This window comes from Hyaena hyaena, unplaced genomic scaffold (assembly GCF_003009895.1).
Source record: "Hyaena hyaena isolate Hyena2069 unplaced genomic scaffold, ASM300989v1 scaffold_87, whole genome shotgun sequence".
NCBI lineage: Eukaryota > Metazoa > Chordata > Mammalia > Carnivora > Hyaenidae > Hyaena > Hyaena hyaena.
Genome location: NW_024080718.1, coordinates 3,864,218 through 3,878,278, shown reverse-complemented (window position 1 = coordinate 3,878,278; position 14,061 = coordinate 3,864,218). Strand labels below are relative to the sequence as shown.

The 14,061-nt window shown below is 37.6% G+C and overlaps 1 long non-coding RNA gene across 3 annotated transcripts in view; it reads right to left on the bottom strand.

Moving 5' to 3' along the window:
• The window catches only part of LOC120233173, a 54,506-nt gene extending 43,732 nt beyond the window's left edge, over positions 1–10,774 (bottom strand). For 2 of the 3 annotated variants that reach the window (XR_005528736.1, XR_005528738.1), the window contains exons 1-2: positions 10,646–10,774; positions 1,323–1,503 (exon numbers count right to left, since the gene is read on the bottom strand). This is a non-coding gene — a long non-coding RNA (uncharacterized LOC120233173). Of the gene's footprint in view, positions 1–1,322; positions 1,504–3,482; positions 3,596–10,645 lie in introns of those variants that run through there. The other variant, XR_005528737.1, reaches the window with a different exon arrangement.
• Between the last annotated feature and the right edge of the window lie 3,287 nt (positions 10,775–14,061).

Below are 14,061 nucleotides of genomic sequence, written 5' to 3'. Positions count from 1 at the left end.
AAATGCAGTGTTAGTTATGATCATCCTCAGACCAACACGGATGGTTTGGGATATAGAAATATCCTATTGATTCCAACTGACATGCACGGTTTCTCTCAAAATTGCTCATCTATGGAATGAACAGTAGGCGTTTTCATGCACTGTGGAGGAAATGACCTCAGTATAATGACTGAGTAAGGTACCACCTCATGCAGAGGATAGGGATAGACCAGTTGGGTCCAAGTCCAAGGCTCCTCTCACCTGCCCATTCACATTGTTTCAGCAAAAGCTATTGGCAGGACTGAAATAATTTTTAAACCATTAAAATTAAAACTCACCTTTTCCATGTATGTAATCAATCAAAGGGAAAAAAAAGGAGGGGGTTGGGGCTTAGGTGGGAAAGGAAATAGAAATAGGAAAGGGAGAGTTGGGGGAATGATGGTAGGAGGAATAGGAAAATTTAAATTGTTTTACTCCAAGTAATTTCTAACTTCAAGATCAAAATACCATACATACGTAAGGAGATCTCCTCAACCTCACATCAGTAGGATGAACACTCATTTTGATTCAGTTCTCCAGTGCAGGGCTGGGCTGGTGTCTGTACATATGGACTCTCTCTCTCCATTCCCTGTGTGACCTGCAGTGTGCATCCACTGGTCAGAGTGAGGGAGTGGACCTGATTTAGAGAGATGTCCACTGTTCCAAACACAAACTGAACTCCGAGACCTTGGCCTCATTGATTCTGGACTAGCTCACCCCTCATTTCCTAAATTGGATTGCATTAGCCAGCCAACATTTTTCTTAAACATCACCAGGAGAGAAAACATCGCAATTTATTACTGCCAACCTATTTCAGTGTTGGAGTGTTTAACCTAAATCAATAGTGTAATTAATAAATGAATGTAGGTGAGCACTTCTGAGAACAAGGTTGAGAATTTCATTCTTAAAAAAAATAAATTTTTCCCTCCTAATCTCTTCCTGTCCTCATTTGCACATACCTGGTCTTCTGAATAAGTTTATTTCTGGAAGTAGTTAGAGATTTCAAACCGCAAAATCAGAGAGTCTCAGAAGCCAGTGTGCTTTATTTTTTATTTATTTGCCGTATTTCTTAATGTCTTATGCCCTCTGGTGGTAAAATCTGGGAACTTGCTGTGTTATCACTTGAATTCTCTAAAGCAAAACATTTCATTAAAATGAATTTAAAAAGCTTTCATCATAATTAGCTACTTGTTGTAAATACATATATTTTAAGAAACAAAAGAGCTTCAGCATAATTTGAGACTCAGAATAGGAAGTAAGTGTAGAGTACCGAAGATTCTTAGAGTTGGCCAAATTGCCCTCACCTTTCTGGAGAAGGGATTTCAGGCCTTTATCCTGTTCTTCATTTCTCCACCTTCCTCTTTAAAATCGAGAAGAAAACTTCAGAGTTGCACGTTAAGTACTCTTTACATGTGGGCCAACTCTTCTTTACTGTTAAATGACCTCTAATGACTTGGGCAGAAATAGAACTCCTTGATCTATTGCCTAGAACAACATATACATAAAATTAGACTGTAAGACACTCAAGGACCATTGGGGTCCAACCACAAGGAGTTTATTCATAGAAAAAAATACATCACTACCTGGATCATATCCTATGAAAATGTGAGGATATATATAATACATATAATATCTTTCTATGTATATTTTTTACTTTTTCATAAAGCAGAATGTTTTTAACATCTTTATTTTGAGAAGAAAATATCCTCTAATTTTGAGAGAGTTAAGTTGTCCCTTTAAAACAAAATTTTGGGGGCTCAGTCACTTAAGTGTCTGACTTTGGCTCAGGTCACGGTCTCACAGTTCATGAGTTTGAATCCTGCATCAGGCTCTGTACTGACAGCTGGAAGGCTGAAGCGTGCTTCGTATTCTGTGTCTTCCTCTCTCTCTACTCCTCCCCTGCTTCTGCTGTCTCTCTTGCTCTCAAAAATAAAAGCAAAATTTTGTAACCACAGATGGAAGGGGTTTGAAATGGCTTTTCTTTCTTTTTAATATACATTTTTTCAATTTTTCTTTTGAAATCGTTCCAGATTAACAAAAAAGTTGCAACGATGGTATAAAATACAATATAAAATTTCTATAACCTTTTATTCAGCTTCCCTAAATATTAACACTTTATTTAAATACAGCACAGTTTTCAAAATTAAGAAATTAATGTCATTGCAAAAGGCAAGAACTGCAACTTTACCAATGTCAATGCCTTGAGGTTGTCTGTGTGCACCTTCCCAGTGCTCCTACCTTCCTCCTCTTTCTGAGGAATATGCTGACTTGATTATCATTTTCTGGCTATTTATTTTTGCTTTTCCTGCATATACATATATTGTTTAGTAATAAGTAATTCAGATTTGTTCTTGGGTGAGATAAAAATGCTATTATACTGTGTGTGGCCCTCAGAGAGTTGTGGTTTTCGTTTAACATTATACACCTATGAGTCATCTGTCCTAAAGTATGCAACTGTATTTCCCTCATATATAAATTCTATGGTGTGATTTGACAAAAGATGATTTATCTGTTTTCTCTTGATAGATATTTGGGTTGCTTTTGTTCATTTTTGTTTTATTGCAACTAAAAACCATGCAGGATCATTCTTACATAGTTCAACATCAGGAATGCAATATTTTGGGTAAGCACTTAAATAGACCATAATACCATGTTAAGATTTGCGGGGGGGGGGAAGCTGATAGGTTAATAAATTAATGCTTTCGCCAAAAGAGAAAAATTCCTAGTGAAATTCCTTACATTGACTAGATGAGAGGAGGAAAACAAAAAAAGTCCATACCTCATTCTCCTCCTGTTTGTCTACTGTGGCAGCTGTATCGTTAATTATAGGGATCTGAGTGGGAGGCTGACGAAGACTGACTGATGGGTAATAGCACCAGAATGGACCGGCAAGCCACGTAGACTTAAGAGAGCGAGCCTCACTGCACTTTACAGACTTCATACACACAGAAGACGGTTCAAGATTTTTGGCTATAAAATTCAGAAACTCTCAGTTCTTTTCCACCTTCCAGTTTGCTTCCAGTGTGCAACCAGTGTGATCTTCCAGAAATGAAAATAGTTAAATGTCATCCCCCATCTTTAAATCTTTCAGTGGACTCACTTTGGGGTCTGAATAAAGGCAGACCTTCACGCGGCCCCTACTTCAGTCTCCAGGCATAGTTCCGTGCCATGATTTCCCACACTGACACTCTAGCCATTGTGAATACCTGCAGTACTTGGCCCCCTGCATCCCATTCAGACGGCATCTTCTCCAGGAGGCCTATCTGAATCCCTGCCACAAATACCCCTTGCATGCCTTCTGGATGGACTTGTTCTAACCTTTTTCATGTTCCATTTTATCACTGAATTGTCATTAAACTCTTGAGGATACAGGCTAATTTTAGATTCTAGATCCTAGTGCCATGCCTTACATAGTAGGTACTTCATACGTTTGTTGACTGACTGAATGGATATTATTTTCTTACCTTTTTTGATTCCATTGCATACTCTTATCTCTTCCATAGAATATTTTCTTCCTGCATGGGAAGTGAGTTTCCTATATCCTCAGGATTGTCACCATCATGAGCCATGGATGGTCATAAACTTTCAAACTTCCAAGAGAAACCTCAAATCAGTGATCAGAGATTATTTAAGAAAATAATCAACTGACCTATTTCTTCCACTTTCCTTTCTGTATGGGAATGATTTGAAGCTGTCATTGGAATGAACAATTCCTGGCCTTTTATAAACTGCAAACCCAAAAATGTTCTTTGAAAGCTGATCATGCCATTTCTGTCAAAACCCTGGTCCAACACTGACAACTGATAATTTACAAGTATCAGATGTATTCTCTGAACTGTTTGTTTTTTTGGCAGTGGTAAGAGCTAGTTTGTATTGAGCTCCATCTATGTGTTAGAAACACTTCTGAATACATGGCATATGGATTACTTTATGCAGCAGACTTAATTTTCACCATTTTACAGATGAAGAAGCTGAGGCATACAGAGGTTAAGTAACTTTCCCATAGTAATAAAAGGAATGGAGATTAGATTTTCAGGGGGGCCAAATCCAGAGTTTATATTCTAAAATCGCAAAAGACCACTTTCTTCATCAATACTTCATCCTACCATACCTCCTGGACTGTGTAGTATTTTGTATGCCATGTGCATGTCTATTATTATCCTCCCAATAAGGTCCTAAGATCTTTCTTTAAAGGGAATGTCTTATCTCTTTAGCCTCCACAATATAGAGTATAGTGCTAGACACGTTTCATAAATACATGCTCAGTTGCTTTGCAAAGTTTAAATTCTCCCCTAGTATTAGGAAACTATATATAGGGTTTTAATAAGTTAAAATAAAGTAGCATATTTTTAAAATCTCTAAATTTGATCTAAGAAATGAATTTTTTTTTTTTTTTTATAATACAGTAGGAACTCAAGAAGGGGAGGAGATCCTCATGACATCACCCATCAACTGTCTCTCTTCTCTATCAGGCCTCTACATGGGTGTAATGGTGTTCTGATGATATTAATGAAACTGAGTGACTTTTGACCTATTTGCTTTGTATCAGCTGATTAATAAGCATTAATTTAACTCCTTATCTTTCATAGCTTCCTCTCCTGAGGGCAACGGCTGTTCTCTGAAGGAGAAGGAAACTTGGTGTTATTGTATGAAGGTATAACTGAATTCTTCTTTACCCCAAGGTCACCCCCAACTAAGCTTGTGTACTCCAACTCTCCTGTAATGATGTGTGCCTTTGTCACCTGGAATGCCACCCAATGCCTGAGAGGCTAAAATATTCCCTGATGCCACAGTGAATGGGGTTTGGGGATGGCATTGTGGTACCAACCATCAACTCCAAGAAAATAATAAACTTTTCATTACCTAGACCCTCTTTTCTTCATGCAGAAAGACCCAGCAGGCTACCAAACTTGCCTGTACATGTCTGAATTTATTGAATGTTATGTTTATAAAATCTGGTAATTCCATTATTCTCTCAAACCAATGTCAAACTCAAGAAAGCAAAAGGAAAATTAATTGCACATATTAAATTACTGCCTCAAAGCTTCTATAGTATAAGACTAAGTCTTGCCAGAACTTTTGCCACATTATTTTTTTTACTAATAAGTACTACTTCTAATCATTTTGGATTACAAAAATAATACATGCTTGTGGTCAAACTATTGGAAAAAATATTTTTTTAAGTGTTTACTAATTCATAATCTCTTCACCCAAAGATACTCACTGTTAATATTTTGGTATATTTTCTTTTTCTAGATAGTTGGATAGACACATTGTAAGATAGAAGCATAACTGCCAAATATCTATAGATAAAGATATAAATTTCCACTGACTTAACCTTATTTCATGGACATTTGTAGATCATCTAAGATTCTTCATTGACCTTTTTAAAAAGGCTTCAAAATGTCTATTGATAACTACATAATGTTCTATTTAATGATTTGACGTTGCTGGATATTTTGATGCTTTCACTGAATTGAACACCAGCTTGTGCTTCCAAATCTTGTCTGAATAAGAGAGGAAAGTCGATCATGAGCTACATAAACACAGAGGGAGATTTTCTAAAGGAATGAAGCAACCTTCATCTGCCCAATGAAATCCTGGAATTAAAACATAAAGGAAAAGAAGTTCCTGTTTTGTAAAAGGCCCCAGAACTCGGATGCTTATCTGGATTTATCAAAGTGATTCAAGTCCAGTGGAGCTCTGTTCACGTCTAAAATCCCTCACTGCTGTGCAAGGGTAGGAAACTGACAAAAACACATCTTTATCAGATTTACAGCAACTTCATTTTCTTAGGCTGAGTTGCAGATATCACAAATACAACCTTCCACACAGTGCTTTGGCTGCTCCTGGTGGTTACCAGCTGGTGGGGGTACATCAGGGAACAAAAATCGGAGACAAAATTATGAGACATTCTCTGAACCTTAGAATAGGCACAGCCATATTACCTCTACTTATGCAAATAGTCTACCTTTTCTGTTGCTGTGTGAAGTAAACACCTGCTCTGAGATATATTTATCCAGAAAAATACTGGTGACTAATTTGTCACCTGAAAGATCACAGCTGAAAGGAATGAGATTAGTCCTAAAAGAAATTAGGTTGAGGGATGTAGCAAGAAAAACCAAAAAACTTCACTTTAGTGTTCAGTATAATGAAGTATACAAGACTTTCAGAGCACGGAAGTGCAAATTAAAATATATGCTATGTTATTATACCTATTAAACTGAAAAGGATTAAAACCAATGGGGAGCAATGGAAACTCTCACACAGTGCGGAAAAGCACAGGGCAGTTATGTACTCTCTCATAAAGCTGAAAGTATATATGCTCTTAAATGGAGCTTAGTGAAAGCCAGAAAAAATTTAAGGTGTTTTTTTGTCTTTTTTTTTTACAAATAGTTTATTGTCAAATTAGTTTCCACATAACACTCAGTGCTCATCCCCACGAGTGTCCTCCTCCATGCCCATCCCCCCTCCCCCCAGTCCTCAGTTTTTGTCAGCATTCAAGAGTCTCTCATGGTTTGCCTCTCTCCCTTTCCCCCACCATTTCCGCCCTTCTTCTCCCCCTTGTTCCTCCGTCAAGTTCCTCCTAATCCTCCTATACGTGCAAACTGCCTGACTTATTTCGCTCAGCATAACACCCTCAAGGTCCTGTCTTTTTTTTTTTTTTTAAATGTAATGAGATGTAAAAACATTCAGGGTCAAATGTCTTGCATCCTCACTGAGGCTCAGGAGAAAGATTCTGGCATGCTGGTGTGCAAGGGCTGAGCAGAGGAAGCATCTTTCTCAGGCACAGGTAATGCAAAGCGCATTGTCTATAGAGACTATAAAAACAGAAATATAACCAACTAAAAGTCATTCTACTTTCTTATCATCACTTTGTGCCACCATTTCTAAACAATATTCCTCCCTGAATGAAAGTCTTTTTAAGTTTCTTATGATTAGTGTGGTAATTGTATATTTTTGAACTACCTCATCCTTTCAATATCATTGTTTTCTATGGAAGTTAATTCAGAGAACTTTTGGTGATTCAGTCAATCTCTAATACTCACGGAGTCGGCTACATAGTACCTCAGGGGATAATGGAATTGAAGGGAAATTTTCTAAAACAGTGTATTATACCAAACTGTTAGATAAAGGGAAGGAGTCAGTAGAATGGGAGGGATCAAAGAGAAGTCATGGTATATAATTCATCAAAGTCTGTAGGCTTTTGTAGTTGTGGCTCCCTTTGACTCTGGGCCTCACCATGACTTTGCTTGCCTACTGGGACAATAACACACGTGAGGCAAAGAGACATGTCAAGTGCTTGTACACAGAGGCTCACTCCCTTTTGGCCCTTGGGGGTGTTCCTGCAATCACTAACATGTGAATAGTCCCTGGATGTTCTAGATGATGAGTGACACATGGCCTGGCCACTTTTGTTACCCAACTGACATCAGGCTGATTTCCAGACATGTGAATAAGACTATTCTAGACCACTAAGTCCCAGGCAAGCCTCCACCTGGTCATGTGAGTGAGTACAGCTATAATTAGCCACATTGGCTCATGTGAGCAGAAACATCCAGCTTACCTTTAGACTTGTGAGGAACGCTGTATGATGTCTTAAGCCACCAAGTTTTGAGGTGATTTGTGACACAGCAGATACAAAGTCCTTGAATAGATGAGTAAGGATGCCATAGAAGACAGAGGTAGAAGAGACAGACTAATTTTGGATATGAGATAATATATATCTATGTTCAAATCCCACCTCCCACCCAAACACAAACACTTCTCCCTTATTTCCCATCAGGGTGAGGGAAAGAATGTTGGCTCTGAGCTGCAGTTGCCTAAATTTAAATCCTGGCTTTGTTCTTTACTGGCTGGGTGATGTTGGGCACACATCTTATTCATCTGTAAAATAGATGATAGTATTTACCTCACAAAATTGTTGAAAAGATTAAGTCATATTACATATCATAATATCATATGGATCATAATAAATGTTTTACATGTTAGCTAAATGGGTACCTGGGTGAAGATACAGCATAAATTTGACATGAAATGATAGGAAAGGTTGAGAAAGTATGTATCAGGTAACATCAAAATTTTTAAGACTGGGGAATTGAAGATACCTTCAGAAGGTAAAAGGTAGAATAATAAGATTCTGAGGATAAAGAAAATGAATGGTGGCCAAAATTTTAAGAAGGTGATTATGGAAGAATTTAAAAAATGGTTGAGTAGCAGTGACAGTCTAATCAGAGTTAAAAAGAACAAATGCATGGAAGACACACTCGGCACAGTCCTGATTTTCTACAACAGTGCTCAGTATCTCGGGAGTAGAATGGGGGAGAGCAAGTAATGTGATCGTTGAGTGGCAGATTAAGAAAGAAATGGGATCATGGGAGCTAATACTAGAAATACTTGGCCATATAGCCTGAGTTGACCTGGAAGCAAGAGAGAGATCATAAGGGAACTAAGAGAACAGAATGGGGTCAAAGGGCAAAGAGTAGGAGTCATATAGACCTCCTTGAAAGTTGGAAGCTGCAGGGTGTCTGGGTGGCATTGTGAGCACAAGGCCTGACTCAGGGCTTGAACCCACGAATCATGAGATCATGACCTGAGCTGAAACCAAGAGTCAGACACTTAACTGACTGAGCCACCCAGGTGCCCCAGAATCATTATGTTTTAAAACTAGGAAAGGTTTCAGAGAATACCTAATCCAATTTTCTCATTTTGCTGATGAGAAAATTGAAACCTAGAGACATTTAATGACAGAGCCAAATGACTAGGATCCTGCCTGCCTTTGTCATTATTTGGTATTTTTCTACTATGTTATATGTATGTCCAAAGAGGAAGTAAGTTTCCTCAGGACAAGGACGTCTTTGAATCTGTAGCATTTGCATGTTGGGATTCTCAGTAAATTCTCTCCCACAGTGACAAGATGCTTTACCAAACTACATTAGACAGCAGGAAGAGAAATAAATCCTTGTGTAACAGATTTTACAATTTAAAAATAATTGTTTTTCAAACTCTTAGATGTATCAAGTTTTTTAAACAAAAGTATTTGAAAGGTTTTGTTTGTTATATAAGATTTAAGTGTTTCCATCTTTTTAAAAAATTTTATTTAAATACAGGTTACTTAACAGTATAGTATTGGTTTCAAGAGTAGAACCCAGTGATTCATCACTTACATATGACACCCAGTCCTCATCCCAAGTGTCCTCCTTAATGCCCATCACCTATTTAGCCCATCCCCCCACCCAGCACCTCTCTAGCAACCCTTAGTCTGTTATCTGTGTTTAAGAATTTCTTACGGTTTGCTTCCCTCTCTGTTTTTATCTTATGTTTTTTCTTCTTTTCCCCTATACTTATCTGTTTCATTTCTTAAATTACACATATGAATGAAATTATGATATTTATCTTTGACATTTCGCTTAGCATAATACATTCTAGTTCTTCCATCTTTGTTATTACAAGCAAAAGGAAGTTAATCAGCCTTAGCTTTGTTCCTTTAATTTACTGCTAGGGGTGGTCTTCTTTAGGATGTGCATGGACCAGTTCTACCCAGTATAGGTTACAGATACTTGTTTGAATCCCAGCAGAGGAAACTTCTCCCATCTGACCCTTTTGCCAGTTATCCAGAAGAAGCGTACCTTTGTGGTTGCTGATTTTTTTTTTTAAATGTTTTATTTATTTCTAGGAGAGAGAGAGAAACAGCGTGAGCAGGGGAGGGTCAGAGAGAGAGAGGGAGTGACAGACTCTGAAACAGGCTCCAGGCTCTGAGCTGGCTGTCAGCACAGAGCCCGACGCGGGGCTCGAACCCACGAACCACGAGATCATGACCTAAGCGAAAGTCGGACGCTTAACCGACTAAGCCACCCAGGCGCCCCTGTGGTTGCTGATTTTTAATTTTATTGTGGAAAAAAGAGCATCAAAGAGCCAATTTAATAAGCAAAAATCTTTTATGCAATGCAACTTAATTTGATAATATGGATTGAAAATGAAAAAACAAAAGCAAATATAAAAATATAAATTGGGAGCTAAACAAATATTACTAGAAATTACTAATTTCTTCAGTTTTGAATTTTACACACAAAAAATCAATCTATTACCCAAGATTATTCATTGCCTATAATATGTGACTTGTCATTCATGACCTTGAACAACCTCTCTGAACCCATTTGAAAACTGACTACGGAGCCTGCTCTTTTCATTCCAAGTCCACCTGTGAACCTGTTAAGAAGACATTTCCCAGCATAGTTTAATCAAAGCTCACTGTGAACACTATCACAATTTAATCAACACCCAAAGCTCACTGTGAACACTATCACAATTTAATCAACACTCTATGTGCTCATTTCAAAATGGTGGCTCTGAAATCTCAGGGCAAGCTTGTGAGTGTCCTGAAATAGAGAAACTCTTCTAGTAATTCTTCCCCTGAGCTTAGTTGGGGCAGTCCAGTCATCTAGCCCTCCTTCCTACTCTCCACCTTCCTCCTTCCCCTTCCTCCCTCACAACAGAGAAATGACAGCCCCCACCCACTTGCAGTCAGTTCTCCTAATTCCACCCACAGCAATCCAAAACATAAAACACATGTGTTTGTTTAAATATGTAAGTTACAGACAGCATTTTCACAGAAAAATATTCTCACCCTTTTGGTGCTAGTCCTCTGTGTATTTTTCTTCCAGACTTCTTCTTCCCCACATGACTACAGTTTTTGCTGGCATTTCTCTGAAAGTATATTCAAGACCTTGTTAAGAGTCAGAAGAGCTCCCTGAGTTTGCAGGCAGCTTCCTGTGGGGCTGACGTTTTGCAGAATGCAAGCCTGGTGTGCAGAAGGTGGGCAAGGTGTTTGAAAAAACAGGAAGCACCTGTAAATGTGTGACTTTATTCCTGGAAGCAGAAGACTCCCTCTGAAATGGTGGTAGATGCTTCTTGCTGTTTCACCTATGAGCACTTTTGCTAAGCCTTTAAGTACTTTGAAGACTAAGAATGAGCTTCCAAATGGCAAGATTATTTACAAAGCCTGGTGTATCCATGGGCATGGTGGAAATCCATAGCTTTTTAATTTTTTTTCCTATGCAGCTTTCTCTTTTTGCTGGGAATATTGATTATTGATATGCATGGAAATTCAAGTAGGCTTTTAAAAATTATTGTGGTAAAACATAATATCGGCCTCAACACATTTTTAAATGTAGTATATAGTATTGTTAACTATAACAGGATGGCGAATAGTAGATCTCTAGAACTGTTTCATTTTGTGTGACTGAAACTTTAGGCCCATTTAACAGCAACTCCCAGTGTCCTCTCACCAGCCCCCCAGCAACCAGCATTGTACTTTCTGCTTCAATGAGTTTGACTGTTGTAGATAATGCATTTAAGTGGAATCATGAAATGTTTGTCCTTCTGTGACTGGCTTATTTCACTTAGTATAATGTCTTCACTGTTCATCCATATAGTAGCATATGACAGGATTTCTTTCTTTTTTATGGCTAATATTCCATTATGCATATATATACTACATTTTCTTTACCCATTTATCTGTCAGTGCACAGATGAATGTTCATTGGGTTGTTTCCACCTCTTGGCTATCGTGAATAATGCTGCAATAAACATGGAAGTGTGAATATCTCTTCGAGATACTGATTCCATTTCATTTGGATGTGTACTCAGAAGTAGAATTGCCTGGATCAGATGGTAGTTCTATTTTTAATTTTATGAGGATCCTCCATGTTGTTTTCCATAGCAGATGCACCATTTTGCATGCCCACTGACAGTGCACAAGGGCTCCAATTCCTTCATAGCCTCACCAACACTTCTTATTTTCTGGTGTGTTGTTGTTGTTTTGATAATGGCTATCTTTATCATTTTAGGCTGCTATGACAAAAATATCACAGACTAGATGACTTAAACAACAAACATTTATTTCTCACAGTTCTGGAGGCCTAGATGTCCCAGACAAAGACACTGGCAGATTTGTAGTCTGGTGAGAGTCCACTTCTTGATTCATACAAAGTTGCCACTGTGGTCTCATAGGGCAGAGAAAGAGAGCTCTGGGCTCCACATCTCCTTATAAGAGCACCAATCCTATCATGGGGGCTCTACTTCTATGACCTCATCCAAACCTAATTCCCAGAGACCCTGACTTCAAATAGCATCACAACAAAGATTAGGCTTCAACATATGAATCGAGGGGGCGGGGGGTGGGGGGGACACAAACATTTAGTTTATAGCAGTGGCCATCTTAATAGCTGTGGTGATATTTTATTATGGTTTTGATTTGCATCTCCTTAATAATTAGTGATGTTGAACATCTTTTCATATACCTGTTGGCATTTATGTGCTTCATTTTTTTTGAGAAGTTCAAGTCCTTTGCATAGTTTTTAATCAGGTTATTGAGTTTTTTGTTTTGCTATTCGGTTGTAGGATTTCCTTTATAGATGTTGGAGATTAACTACTTCTCAGATACACGGTTGGCAAATATTTTCTCCCATTTTATAGATTGCCTGTTCACTCTATTGACTATTTTGCTGTGCAAAAGATTTTTAGTTTGATGTAATCCCACTTCTCTATTTTTGCTTTCGTTGTTTTTCATGTTATATCCAAGAAATCATTGCCAAGACCAAGGGCATGAAGCTTTCCCTGTGTATTTTCTTCTAGGAGTTTTACAGTTTCAGGTCTAATGCTTAAGTCCTTAATTTATTTTGAGTTGATTTTTGTGTATGGTGTAAGACGGTGGTCCAGTTTCACTCTCTTGTATGTGACTGTCCAATTTTCTCAACATCATTTGTTAAGGAGACTATCCTTCTCCATTGTGTATTCTTGGGCATTCTTGTTGAGATTCAGTTGACCATATGCATGGGTTTATTTTGAGGCTCTCTCTTCTGTTCTCTTGTTCCCTGTGTCTGTCTTTATGCCAGGACCATTCTTTTTTGACTACCATAGCTTTATAATATGTTTTGAAATCAGAAAGTGTGATGCAATCTCTGTTCCTTTTAAAAATTGTTTTGACTATTTAGTATATGTGCTGCCGAAGCGAGCACTGTTTTGACTATTTAGGTTCATTTGTGGTCCCATATCAATTTCAGCAGTGTTTTTTCTGTATCTGTAAAATGTGCCACTGGGATTTTAATAGAGTTTGCATTCAATGTGTAGGTTGCTTTGAGTAGCACAGCCATTTTATCGATGTCTTCCAATGCATGAACACAGGATGTTTTGCCATTAATTTGTGTCTTTTAATTTTTTTTCAGCAGTATTTTTTATAGTTGTCAGTGTATAAGTCCTTGAAGTATTTTATTTATTTATTGTAAATGGGATTTTCTTAATTTCTTTTGCAGATTGCTCATTATTAGTATGTAAAACACAATGGATTTTTGTATGTTAATTTTTTTATCCTGTAACTTTGCCGAATTTGTTTATTCTACCAGGGTGGGGTTTTTTTTTTTTTTTGGTGCAGTTTTTAGCGTTTTCTACATATAAGATCATGTCATATACAGAGATAATTTTACTACGTTCTAATTTAAATGTGTTTCATTTCTTTTTCTAGCCTAATTGTTTTGTCTAGGCCTTTCAATACTATGTTGGGAGAAATGGCAGAAGTGGGCATCCTTGCCTTCAACTTGATCTTGCAAAAATGCTTTCAAGTTTTTACTTGTGGATATGATGTTATCTATGGACTGCTTATACATGATACTTTTATGTTGAAGTAATTTCATGCTATTTGCAGTTTTTAAAATGTTTTTATCATGAAAAGGTGTTGAATATACAAAATGATTTTTGCATCTATTGAGACATCTTGTTTTTTTGAACTTTTGTCCTGTTAACGTGGTGTATCACATTGATTGGTTTTTGTATGTTGAGCCATACTTGCATCCCAGGAAGTCATGGGTACATGACTTGGTCATGGTACATGATTCTTTTTAAGTGCTGTTGAATTTGATTTGCTAGTATTTTGCTGAAGATTTTTGCATCTATATTCATTAGGGACATTGGTCTGTAGTTTCCATAGTGTCTTCTGTCTTTGGTATCAGAGTAATGCTGGCCTTATAAAATTAGGTTGAAAACATT